At 37.2% G+C, this 14604-nt stretch overlaps 1 pseudogene; it reads right to left on the bottom strand.

Moving 5' to 3' along the window:
• Positions 1-11509: 11509 nt before the first annotated feature.
• On the bottom strand, positions 11510-12358 carry LOC100454416 (nuclear transcription factor Y subunit gamma-like; annotated as a pseudogene).
• Positions 12359-14604: the final 2246 nt, after the last annotated feature.

Genomic DNA, 14604 nt, shown 5'->3' with positions numbered 1-14604 from the left:
GCTACAATAATCCTCCAGAGCAGTGGTCCCCAGCCTTTTTGGTACCAGGGACCAGTTTCATGGAAGACAATTTTTCCATGGATTGGGGGCATGGTTTTGAGATGAAACTGTTCTATCTCAGATCATCAGGCATTAGTTAGATTCTCATGAGGAGCGCGTAATTTAGATCCCTCCATGTGCAGTTCACAATGGGGTTTGCACGCTCCTATGAGAATCTAATATCACCACTGATGTGACAAGACGTGGAGCTCAGTTGGTAATGCTTCTTGCCTGCCACTCACCTCCTGCTGTGCAGCCCAGTTCCTAACAGGACACAAACATGTACTGGTCTGTGGCCCAGGGGTAGTACTCTCTACTACTCTAGAGAGTACTAGATTATTCTTCCTATTTTTAATTGGTGCCTAATGGAATAGTTTTCTTTTTCTGTTCTGACACACAAATACTCTTTTGATTGTCAAAATATTAATGTTATTTATCTCTCCTTGTTTTACTTCCAAGGAAAACAAAATAATGGTACTCTGAAGTCCAGAGATGCAAATTTCCCTTATTTGGCATTCCACTGGGCCTGATCTGTTTTTTTCGCGGCAAATATCCTCCTGCTAAGACTATACAAGAACCCTCCCTCTAGGTCCAGGGACTGTCGTGGAAAAGGTAGGTGCATGAGATTGTAAGGGCTGGTTTTGAGTCATAGAATTAGGTCAAGATCAGACCCTCCAAATCAAGAATGGGTATACAGATACCTAAACAGATTATAAAACAAGAGACTTTGCCTTCTGCGCTTTTATGTGGCACCTTTTCATCCATCCCAACCATAAAGAATTTCCTGCTTCCTGTAGAATTAAAAAAATAACTACTTAGAGGATAAAGACACCCCATGACAAAGCCTCCTGGGTATAATACTCCCTGTTATGAGTCATGCAAATATATACATGTATGTATAATTAAAATTTATAAGTAAATTTATAAATAAATACATTTTATAAACAAATAAAATTAAAAATTTCAGAACAAACCTTATGTTTTGTATACTTCACTGCCATAAGTCTGTAATTAAACCAATATCACAGTAGCTCAAAGCATAGACATTGAAGATAAGTCAGTTTTGTAACCTCGTCTTTGGTTTTTTGTTTGTTGACTTTTTACTTAAAAAAAATTCAAGGGGTAGAGAATGCATGTCCACGTCCATTCCTATCTGGCCTAAAGCATTCAATTGGCTATAAGTCTTTTTATTAATACTCTAAGTTCCTTGGCCACAGGGAGTCTTACCAAGGGACAGGATGGACCTGGGGCCGGCAACCATGTCATCCCAGCAATGCTATAAGACACAGTAAAAATTTGGTGGCATTTGGCAAATCTTGCATTTGGCAAATCTTGGCCAGAAGCAGGAGAATGCAAACCAGAAATGAAATTCTAAGTCTCCCCTCAACCATCTGAATGGATCCCTCCTCTCACACAAGGGCATTTGGGGAGTTAACCTGAAAATCTAGTTCAGGCTATGATGGAAGAGGGTGTTGGACATGCCTCATTGTACCCCTCCAGTATTACCATCAACAGAGACCTTAAGTATGATAAGAAACCTTTACAATCTATTCTCGCAGAAGCTTGTTACTTGGAGGCTTTATCTGCATGATAAATCCTTGGTCTCCACAATTCCTTATCTTACCCAGACATTCTTTTCTGTTAATAATAACTCTTTCAACTAATTACCAATCAGAAAATTTTTAAATCTACCTATGTCCTGGAAGATCCACCCCCTCACCTCCCCTTTCGAGTTGTCCAGCCCTTCCAGATGAAGCCATTGTAAGCCATTACATGTATTGACTGATATATTATGTCTCCCTAAAATGTATAAAAGCAAGTTGTACCCCAAACACCTTGGGCACATGTCGTCAGGACCTCCTGAGGCTGTGTCATGGGTGCACCCTAAACCTTGGCAAAAAAACAAAAACAAAAAAAACCATCTTTCTAAATTGATTGAGACCTGTCTCAGGTATCTGGGGTTCACAGGGCATGTAAAGTCTTCTGGAAGGACTCCATCATGCAGCTAAATTGTTGGCTTTTAGAGCTAAAAACTACTGAGCCAGGTCCCAAAATTGAAAAGCACAGCATAGGACAGCATTATTAGCAGATGAAAAATAAACCAGATACCTCTTATAGCATCATGAGGAAGTAAATGCATAAATTTGTTTTATTTTCTATAAATACCAATTTACAGGATAGGTATATCTGTTTTCAAGTATCACACTCAGAAATTATCACCATTTTCTACAAACTTCAGGCTATGCATCAGTCCTCTGGTTTAGAACTATAGGAAATCAATTGCTCTATATTCATTCAAGAGGTTGTCTAAAAATAGCAGTCTTTTATAGCTACATGAAGCTAAGAAATATGAAGATAATTGGTCTAATTCAATGAAAATCAATTATTCTTATGTTAACACTTTTACTATGATGTATCCTTTTCTATAACTTAATTTTCAAATATTTTAATTATTTATTAGTCCATATTTTTTAGAATTTGTTCATCAAACAATATCATTTGGCTTACTTCTGCTAAGGTTCTATGACAGGAATCTCTTAGTCTCTGATATAAATCAGTACACAATAAATGTCACTGATTCACAGCTGGGATAATAGTTCTAATATCACAATTCTAAAAATGTATATTTGTAATGCCTATATTTTCATAGCATGGGTGCTTTCAATCTTAAACATAGAGAGCTAGGATTATGGGACATTGTCTTTAGAACTCTCATGCTTTAGATTATTTTGTTCTTATTATTATATAAATAATTAAAGAAGTAATTAAGGAGTGATAATTCAGATCTATTTCAGATTGCTTCATTAAAACATAGTTTCTAAATCAAATTTAAGAGCTATATAAATTAGGAAATAATTTTAAACTCCTATTATGAAAATGATTATTTCTTTGTTATTTATGCAAATTTTACTTATTTAACGTGCCATTCTAATGTCTGTATAACTTTTAACTAAAACTACCATATAGAGATATTTTCTTTCAGAGTTTATCAAGTTGATCCTAGATAAATATTTTTTGATGTTGTCATACTCAAGCATATCTCAATCTCTTGTGATGGCATAACAGTTAATATTTTTTAACTAGAATGAAGTATCAGAGTTTTTGGAATATGTATTTATTTTTAAGAGATCAAAGTAGACTCAAAAATTTCCTGATAATGATGAAACTCTCACTGGTATTTCGAAGTCCTCATGATGTTGTTTTGTGCTTGCTTTAATTTTCTCTTATAAAAACAGATGTTTCTGCACGTTATAAGTATAATGATGGAATATGCCTGAAGCTTCAGTGGCACTAATTAGATTAGTACAAAGACTGTGGGCATCAAAAGAACCTCAAAATATTGGGCTGAACTACATAACATCACCAACTACACAAATGGCAGTTTTATGTGATTCAGTCTAATACATTTGTCTCCCTCAGTGTAATGCACACACACAGAGACTTGCATGAACACACAAGCACCATATTTCTTTTCCCAGTCCCAGGCGCGCATTACTGTTTTAATTCTATTTTCTACTCCTTCTCACTGCTGGATTATAGAAAAGGGGTCACTGTCATGAATAAAAAGGGAAAGCAAACAAAATTATCTTTTAAAAGCCTCAAACACAAATGTACATCACCAAAGAATTTTTGAATTCACAATAGAGAATAACCAATAAGATGCAAATGATGGTGTTAAGTATCAAAATTTTGAGTTGAATGCCTGATAAGTACCTATAACACATTACAGAAGGTGTATAGAGTCTCACTATTCATCTCCCCAGTAATAGCTGGAGAATAATGACACTCTAATCTCACATCTTGAAGTCTTTCCTCCTCATTAGTGAAATAAGCTACTTTTAACCTTGTTTATTCCAAATTATCTCAGAGTTGAAATGTTGAAGCTTCATATTAAATATTTGTGATAAAGAGCTTTTTAATTACATTATTTTATTGCTTTCCAATAGCATCTGAAGTGCTGTGAAGGTCTATAGACTATATCACGTACAATAAGATTGTAATATTACTTCTTTCTTTCTGGTCTTAACTAAGGTTCATAAGGTTCCTAAATGTATTTTTAACAGATCTAGTGTCTGAAAAGGAGTTTGATTGAATGTGCTTTAATTCATAGGAACAGGGTTAAAACAAGAGGAGAAGGCAGAGTGCTAGGTTATGGTTTCTAAGAGCAGGTATCTCTAGTCTTAATAGAATTGTGTATCTAAACTTTCTCCATGAGGCAACTAAACCTGAAATTATGTCGGCAAAACTGGGAGTGGCTGTGCATGGTTAACAAAGAGTTCAGTGCTAACACTGCTTTGGATTGAAGTGCCACAATGCTTTTTATTGTACTAAATACACTTAGAAACAGAAAAATGAAAAGATGTTACATCACCTCTTTGAAAATGTTTTCCGCTGTGTACTCCTCTACCAGCACTATCACCATCCAAACGAAGTGCTTGTTACCATCCACCTATTATTTAAGTAAAAACATAACATCAGTGAAATAATTTTGAATGATTATGCTTGCTTCAGGGAAAGTTGTTCTAGAAAACGAAGTTTCTTCAGTAAGCTTTGTAAAGAAGCTTACACTAGTCACATCTGAATATTTAAAATATTTCTCAATTTAATAACTGTTAGTAAAAGTATTTACCTGTAAATTTTCTTATGTAGAAAAGTGTTAATGTTTATTCAAATATGTAATATTTACTATAGATAGTATATTTATGTTAGGACAATTGATGGAATAGTGCATTTTAATTCTAGTGCCGTAATGTATATTTATAATGGTAGAGTTTATCCATGGTGTCATAAGACATAAAAATGACTCTATCACAAGTCATTTTGTTAATTAGGAATAAAGTTCCAGAGTTTTGATTTATTCATTTTCAAAATTCAAAGTGGACTCAAAATATTCCTGACAATAATGTTACTTTTAATTATATGTCTTTCAATAATCTTTTTGTAGACAGGAGAAAAAGGAGCAGAGTTACAGCTAACTTTTCTAGGCATCGCAATAACAAAGAATATATGCTATCTGCAGGCCATAAAGTCTCTGTTATTTATAAATTTAACAGTTCTAGCAATTATACATTAATTAATTTGGTGCGGTAAAATAGATTTTCTTATATAATCTCAATTTTCTTAAATCCATTCCAGTATGTTGCAAATATGAATGTCTTCCACTGATTTGCAGCACAGCAGACTAAATGCAGAGTCTTCTTTAGATCATATAAGAGATCCACAGATATTCATCAAATATACAGATACATGTTTATTTAGCAGTATCTTAAATTTATATGTTGTTTTCACATGAATCATCTCAATTGCTGGATACCCAGTAATCTGGTAAAATAAACAGAATGGAATTTCTATAAAAAATTTGAAAAATCTGAAAATCTCTCTTAGGACCCACTTTCAGTATTTTAAGTCATTACAGTTGATTAATATGTATCAATATATATTTTCTTTCCAAGAGAATGTCCCTAAAGGAATATACTACAATCTGTTGTTAACACAGTTCAAAATGTGTGATATGGTTTGGCTTTGTGTTCCCACCCAAATCTCATCTCAAATTTTAATCCCCACATGTCAAGGGAAAGACTGGTGGGAGGTGATTGGATCATGGGGGTGGTTTCACCCATACTGGTCTCATGACAGAGAGTGAGTTCTCATGAGATCTGATGGTTTTATAAGGGGCTCTTCCCGCTTTGTCCTTCCCTTCTTCTCTCTCCTGTTGCCATGTGAGAAGGTCCAAGCATGCTTCCCCTTCACCTTCCTCATGATTGTAAGTTTCCTGAGGCCTTTCCAGCCATGCAGAACTGTGGGTCAATTAAACTTCTTTCCTTTATAAATTACCCAGTCTTAGGTATTTCTTTATAGCAGTGTGAAAACGGACTAACACAATGTGGTTCCCAAAAATAAATTGTGAGGCTGGGCGTGGTGGCTTACTCCTGTAATCCCAGCATTTTGGGAGGCCAAGGCGGGTGGACCACCTGAGGTCAGGGGTTCAAGACTAGCCTGGCCAACATGGTGAAACCTCGTCTCTACTAAAAATGCAAAAATTTGCTGGGCATGGTGGTGCACGCCTGTAATCCCAGCTACTCGGGAGGCTGAGGCAGAAGAATCACTTGAACCTGGGACGCGGAGGTTGCAGTGAGCCGAGATAGTGCCATTGCACTCCAGCCTGGGCAACAAGAATGAAACTCCATCTCAAAAACCAAAGAAACAAACAAAAATGAATTGTGATAAAAAGGAGAAATTACCAATCCCTAAATATATTTGTTTCAGCAAGAACTCATATGTGTGTATGTGTGTATATACATATATGCACGTATACATACTCTAAATTTGTAAATTTTGTCTTTACAAATATATATGTAAATAACCATGATTACAAAAATATATAAAGGCAAAATTTATTCTTTAAGTATTCAGAAAGATACACAAGATTACTTTAACAAAGTACTAAATTGCACTGTCTTAATATCCAAAGAGTAGAAATGTGATGTATGGTAGATTGCTCTGGTAATGTGATAAGCCTTAAAATACTTAAGGCGGCTGAATCTAAAAATAATTTGTAAAACTATATGAAATAATAGCTTTTCTCCTGTTTTCATCCTTACATATTTAATGGTGAATCCCAAGGAAACTTGAGCAGGGACAAAAGCCTTAAATATATTATGTGAATCAACATCTGCAACCTGCTGGTAACAAAAAGCTAAAACTTTCACCATGATGACATAAGCTCATATGAACACAGCAGGCACAGTTTTATTAAGCAATTCATTCAAATTTCTTAATGCACCTTAAGACAGCCATGATCTATCTAAATAATAGACTAGATAATATTTGTAGGTTATTTTCATTTTATATCTTAGGAGATTTTATGGTTTTTGAAGTAAACTAAGCCAAAAGAAGTCACAGTTATGCTTGGAATATCTGGAATCAAACTATTCTAAATGAAGGGGGTTTTACAAAGACTAAGGTCAAAGTTGGCTTTATAAGTTATTTAAAAAGATCTTACGCTCTGTATCATGATAGAACTCCATCTTATATAATTCCCTATTAAAATATTTTTCCCCAACCATCTAGTCAAATGCTTGAAACCACACCACGAAATGGGTATTCTCATTGATTAGAACAATGCTAAAGAAGAATATTGTTGTTTATAAATTTGTAGCTTGAAAGTTCGGTATTAATGCCTAAGCAAGAGTATAGTTATTAGAACAACTAGGCCATAATGAAATGACCACAAAAGCTTAGGAAGCCAGGCAATGATCTGGCATCACTTTCAGAGGGAATATGATTGCAGAAGGTGTGATTACCCAGGGACACGTGACCACACAGGAGTGTCACAGAAGGAAAGTAAAAAATAAAATTATCTGGGAACTACAATGTACCAAGTATAGTCTAAGGCTGCCTTACCACACTAATTTTCCAAAAATAAATGATCTTTTTTCAGAATATTCCCATTGGATGTAAATCCAATGATAGGGAAACAGACAAACTTTATCTTTAATTGCTTTGTTCTTTTCCAATAAGGGTTCTATGAAATCTATCCAAAACATCTCTGCTTATTATCATTAATAGTCTTGCAGTGCTAAAATTATTAATGAATCTCCATCATCTTTGAAAATAGTTTCCAATTTCTGGACTGGGGACACCTGAGGGGCAGCAAAATCATAAAAAGCAGTTGACAGGCTCCACTTGTCCTCATGCACAACCGTGTAACAGATAATTTGCCTAAGATGTTTTTAAACATGATCTTATGGATTTCAGTTCATGCCCTAATAGTTAGTACAATAAAAATTTCCTTCAGAGTGTTGTTGAATTTAGAGTAAATTGTTGTCTCAAAAACAACAACGACAGAGTAAAATGTAAGTACTGTCATGCAGAGGATCTAGTAGCTTTAGGTTAAAACATTTTCAGTATTCAAAAAGTATAAAGCCACTGCTCTTCAGCTTGAATACAGGCTAGAGTATAATAACAGGAAAGCATTGTGTCGAGCAAGGCACTGCAAAAGGTTAGATTTAGATATTTACAAACATTGATTGCTACAAAATTCAGTTGGAGACTGACTCTCACTGTTACAGAGGAAATATTATTAAGATCATGGAGCTAAGATTTGCTGCTGGACTTAGAAATTGGAAAAATAAACCCTTAAAAATAAACCCATATTAAACCTTGAATTTTAACTGTTGAAGTTAACAGTTATCAAGAGAACTATAGAGTAAAGGTAGGAGGAAAGAGAGACATCAAAAAAATTTAAAACAGAATCGATGTGCATAGTGATTTCAATAAATTGGCTAATAAAGTTTGTAGTTACTAATCACTAGAAATGTTGTATGTGGGATATCAGTGGGATATAGGTTATTCAACTAACAAATAAAATATAAGAACTATTTCATTGATCACAGTAACCAAACCAACAAGAAAGACCTGGGATTTTTAAAACCACGTGCTAGTTATAACTAGAACATGACTTTCATTAACAAGGTTTAAAGTTTGTTCTATTTAATGGATAAACTTTTAAGATGTTTAGAGCAAGCTACAGCAATTGATCTGTGAAAGCCTATATGCACCTATAAGATGCTTTTTAGTTTTTTTTTTTCCTTTCAAAGGATTTTAGATGTCTCAGATTGCCATCTGTCACCAGCTCCTGTTATTTTTTTTTTTCACCAAAAATCACTCCTTTTTCCTATCCATCCCTTTTCATTCTCACTACCACCACTGCAATTCTGTGCTTCTATATTATGTCAGTCTGGCAGAGTTTATTTACTTGTCTATTTCTGCCCTACTCCTTTCATAGTCATCTTGCACATAAATGTTTTATTTATTCTGTTTGATTAAAAGCTTTCTAAAGACAGAAGCCAGCACATAGCACATAAAAGATACTTGGAAGTTTTGACTGCATATGTAGGATGACAGATGGATGGATGGACAGATGGAGAGAATTTGAGATCCTCATTGAAGATATATTTCAACTACCAGAAAAGACTGTATTGTAACTATCAGCAGGGTCGCCAAAAGTGTGACATTCGATCAAGAATTTTCAGCAATTGGTTTTGCGGGAAGCAGACAGATCAATTTCTGCTTAAGAAAATGGGAGGAAGGATATTTGGACAAAGGAAGAAGAACAGCTATGCAGGTTCCACAAGTCATTGACCAAATCAAGTAGGAGCCCGGTATTGTCTTTCAGAGTCTCTGCAATCAGGATAAAATGTCTGAGTCTCTAAGCCCCATCAGTCAGGGGACATGGGTTGCCAGGTGGGGTTTAACCAGGAGACACTCTGCAGCTGAGACAAATTCTGTAGGAGCTGACAAGAGAAGGTAGTCAGCTGACAGAACTCCACATAGCTGGGCAGCAAGTCCTATTTTGAAGGAGTATTTGAGAGGTGCAGTTTCAAGTCCTCCACATTAATCAACCCATTTTCTTTATTGTGGTAAAACAGACACAATAAATATACCCTCTAAACAATTTTTAAGTTGACAAGTACAGTATTTTTAACTATGGGCACAATGTTGTACAGCAGATATCTAGAACTTTTTCATCTTGCATGGCTGAAAGTCTATTACCCATTGATAAAACTGCCCGTTTCCCCTTCCTCTACCCTGACAACCATAATTCAATTTTCTGTTTCTGTAAGTTTGTTTAATTTAGTTATCTTATATATGTGTTTGTGATTGACTTATTTCACTTAGCGTAATGTCCTCAAGGTTGATCCATGTTGTTGTGCCAGGATTTCTTTCTCTCTCTCTCTTTTAATTTATTTATTTATTTATTTTTTTGAGATGGAGTCTCACTCTGTTGCCCAGGCTGGAGTACAGTGGCGTGATCTTGGCTCACTGCAACTTCCACCTCCCAGGTTCAAGCAATTCTCCCTGCCTCAGCCTCCTGAGTAGCTGGGAATACAGGCACCTGTCACCACACCCAACTAATTTTTGTATTTTTTAGTAGAGACGGGGTTTTGCCATGTTGGCCAGGCTGGTCTTGAACCGCTGACCTCAGGTGATCTACCCACCTCAGCTTCCCAGAGTGCTGCGATTTCCTTCTCTTTTAATACTGAATAATATTTGATTGTATATGTACCACATTTTGTTTATCTATTCCTCCATCCATGATCATTTGGGTTGCTTCCACATGTTGGCTATTGTGAATATTGCTGCAGTGAAGATGGATGTGCAAATATCTCTTCAAGATTCAGTTTTTAATTCTTTTGGATAAATACCCAGAAGTAAGATTCCTGGATCATATAGTAGTAGTGCTCCTATTTTCAAACTTTTGAGGAAACATAATACTGTTTTCCACAGTGACTGCACAATTTTACAATCCCAACAACAATGTGTAACGATTTCAATTATTCTACATCCTCACCAAAACTTGTTATTTTCTGTTTTTTTGATAGTGGCCATCCTAACAGGTATGACACGATATCTCATTGAGACAATGGTTTGCACTTTCTTGATCACTAATGATGTTGCATACTTTTTCATGTGATTTTTGCCTATTTGTATAACTTCTTTGGAACAATGTCTTTTCAAGTCCTTTGCCCACTATTTTAATCTAAAACGAGAATTATTGCATTTCATGTAGTTTGAAGTCCATGCAGCAAAGGAAACTAGCACAATTTTTAATGCATTTTAAAATAAAGGGGGGTGGGCAGCAAATGCCCAAAGTTCTAGTCTTCTTGGGTCCCTGGGAAAGAAGGGTGTAGGAATGAACTCACCCACTCTCTGTGTGGAATGAATTTGTCTCTTAAATGCAAGGAATGTTTCCATGGCCTCGGGATACAAAAACACAGAGGTCAAGGGAAAGGATCACTGCTGAAAATGAAGCTATATACGTTCACCTAACTCAATCTGAGGGTAGAAAAGGTGGTAAATCTTGGGGGCAGCAGTTGTTCCAAGAGTCAGGAAATACAGGACACTCTTGGGAGATTTGCACCTAAAAAGAAGTGGCAGTGAGAACCAAAAAAAAAAGGAAAAACAAAGGGGGAAACATTTCTTAAACCACGCTCTTCAAGGAAATGCCGTAAATATGTCATTTAATATTTTCATTTCATAGTATTGGACACACAGCTCGACATATTGAAATATTGATTCCTTGGAGGAAAATAAATGGAAAAAAGAAAACAAAAAGAATTACATTTTTCTGTTGAAGAATCTCAGGCCCCAGGCAATAGGCCTAAGTGCCCCAGTGTCCTGGCCTGCAGGAGGTGCTGAGGTCCTCTGGGGAGAGAGGCTGTGCCCATAACCCATAACCATAAGGCTGTATGGCAAAAATTGTGCTGGGTGTCCTTGGCCTTGCCAGCTCAGACTCTCAGTCGTGGGTCACCTGGGGGTCCTGCCTGTAGGAGAGCTGGTTGGCTGACTGGTTGAACATGGGCTGGGTGAGGTCCTAGTCCACAGGAATGGTGACTTACTGGATCTGGTAGAGCTTGTGTCCATCTGTGACCTGGTTGAACTGCCGCTGTCCTTACTGGACCTCTGTCTATGTAATCTGTTGGGCATTGGTGGCAAGCATCTAAGTCTGTTCCTGCACGACTTGAGTACCTGATACAGCCTGGACTAAGAGAATATATTCTAGCTGGCCCAACTTCAGCTGCACTGGGATCTGCTGGATCTCTCCTGTTTTAGTAATAATCTGTTGCATAACCTGCATAGTCTGTCCAGTGTCACTCTAGGACTGTTAGGCTTGACCCTGTGGTTGGGCCTGGACAATCTGCACCTGTCGACCTTCTCCAACCTGCATTGTCAGGGGCATGATCTGGCCCTGCTGAGGCTGCATGATGATCTACCCAAGTTGGATGGTGGTCATAGAGCTGGTGGTCTCCTGGCCTTGCTGCTGTCCCTAGACTTGGACCGTGGAGGGCTGCTAAGCCAGCGTGAGGTAGTACTAGATGGGCTTGGCAGGAGTTATAGACTGGCACACCTCCTCCTGATGCTTTGGAGGGTTCAGTTCATCTGTGAAAACAATATCAATGAGAAAGTCTAACTGATCTAATTTTGTAATTCCCATGGTGACATCATTTCCCTATAGAGTCCAGTGCTTTTTAGCCTCTGTGTTAATCTAGGCTCAAAGAGTCAACTCTGTGATAAAAATCCGGGCTGCCTTGGCAAAGAGCACAGGAGCTTCTCTGCTGATCATCTTTACATCATTCAGTTTCATAATCTTCTTAATACCAGCCATGGAAGTTCCTGCACTAGTAAATCTTTCACTGTTAAATTCTGGATTTCTTCCAGGATGTGAAGCCCAAAAGGACTGTAGGCTTTACTGGGCACTACTGCTGCTAATGCCACAAAATCCACATTCTGTGGATGTTTTGAAAAATGCCTCCATACAGGAGTCAGGGAAGAGCAGTAACTCTCCCTGCACTCCTGCTAAGCAGGGCAATGCAGAGGGCCCAGGCAGGGTAGAGAGGGAAGAAGCATGCATTATGGAGAACAGAGAGTGTGAAGTGGGGGCTCAAACAAGATGGCAGCCATGGCATTTGCACATGGCCCTTTTTTCTCCTTCCCCCTTCCTTGGCACCTGGACTCCCAGTATGGTGCAATGTGCAGAACCTTTGACCATTTTTTAGTCATGCTTTTTAATATTATTGAGTTGTAGGCATTCTTTATATATTCTTTATATTAACTTCTTATCTGGTAAATGGTTTGTACATATATTATCCCATTTTGTAGGCTGCCTGTTTAGTATGTTAATTATTTCCTGTGCAGGGCAGAAGTTTTTATGTTTGATGTAGTCCCATTTGTCTATTTTTGATTTTGTTGCATGTGTTTTGGGTGTCATATCCAACAAATCATTGCCCATTTCAATTTCATGAAGCCTTTCCTTAATGTTTTCTTCTAGGAGTTTTACCATTTCAGGTCTAACATTTATGGCATTAATCCTTTCTGAGTTGATTTTTGTATATGGTGTAATACAAAGGTGCCTCTTCATCCTTTTGTGTGTGGATATTAAGTTCTCCCAGAATCATTTGTTGAAGAGACTATCTTTATGCCGTTGTGTAGTTTTGGCACCGTTGTCAAAAATCAACTGGCCAAGTTCATGAAGGTTTATTTCTGAACATTCTATTCTGTTTCAGTAGTCAATAAGTCTGTCTTTATATCAGTACCATATTGTTTTGATTACCATAGATTTCATAATATGCTTTGAAATTAGGAAGTGTGAGGCCTTCAGCTTTATTCTTTCTCAAGATCAGCTTGACTATTCAGGATCCTTTGAGATTCCATATAAATTTTAGACTTTTTTATTTCTTCAAAAAAATCAATGATATTTTAATAGGAATTGGATTTAATCTGTAAAATGCTTCAGGTTATATGGATATTTTAACAATATTAATCCAACCTATGAACACAGGATGTCATTCCATTTATTTGTGTCTTCTCTAATTTCTTTCTTCAGTGTTTTGTAGTTTTCATTGTACACATCTTTTACCACCTCCGTTTAGTCTAAAGTATTTTATTATTTTTGATGCTATGTAAATAGGAATATATTCTTATTTTTTAAAAGATTTTTCATTTTTACTGTATAGAAACCCAATTGAGGAAAAATGGTGGTGTGGAAGTAATTTGTCTTTACTACCTCCTCACCTCGCAGAAAACCAAGAACAGACATGCAGCACTGAGATTATCATCAGCAAGATCACAGTAGTCAAATATGGGAATAAGACAATTCCCAGGGCCACAGAGATGCGAAAAACTCCAAGTAGACAGTAAAAGAATCAAACTTCCATACCTGCAATGCTCCTCCTGCCAATCTCACCAGCACCAAGTGTGCAAACAATTTCCCCTGACTTACAGTTTCTACACAGGAAAAAGTCAAATTGAGGTACACAACTAGGTTCTCCATTATTTTGGGTTCCCGGATAAGAGACCTGCTCATGACTCAATCCATAGAAAGCATTAGGAGTGCCTAAAGAGACAAATATCCCCGAGGACAGCCAGAGATAAAGGGAGAAGGTAGAACTTCCATCCTCGGCACTGGAAACTCTGCTCTGTAATTCAGCCATAGGAGATGCCAAATCAGAGTGACTGTTCAGTAACACCACACTGTAGGATATTTATTACACAGGTCCTTGGGGAATAAACTCTTAGCCAGCTGTGTTAGGCCATTCTTGCATTGCCATAAAGAAATACCTGAGACTGGGTAATTTAGGGAAAAAAGAGGTTTAATTTGCTCATGGTTCTGCAGGCTTTATAGGAAGCATGGTGCTGGCATCTGCTCAGTTTCTGGAGAGGCCACAGGAAGCTGACAATGATAGCAGAAGGCAAAGAGGGAGCAGGCACGTCACATGGTGAAAGCAGGAGCAAGAGAGAGAGTAGCGGGGGAGGTGCCACAATCTTTTAAATGACCAGCTCGCACAAGTACTCACCATCACGAAAACAGTACCAAGCCATGAGGGATCTGCCTCCATGATCCAAACACCTCCCACCAGGCTCCACCTCCAGCACTGGGGATTACAATTCAACATGAGCTTGGAGTGGGGACAAATATTCAAACCATATCACCAGACTTCTCATACTACTGGGTTAACCCCTTTGGAAACTCTCCTGTTCAGAATAGGAAACACTGTGATTATG

Source organism: Pongo abelii, chromosome X (genome assembly GCF_028885655.2).
Source record: "Pongo abelii isolate AG06213 chromosome X, NHGRI_mPonAbe1-v2.0_pri, whole genome shotgun sequence".
In the NCBI taxonomy this organism is placed as follows: domain Eukaryota; kingdom Metazoa; phylum Chordata; class Mammalia; order Primates; family Hominidae; genus Pongo; species Pongo abelii.
Note: the sequence above shows the minus strand (reverse complement) of the source record. Positions and strands in the feature narration are given on the sequence as shown.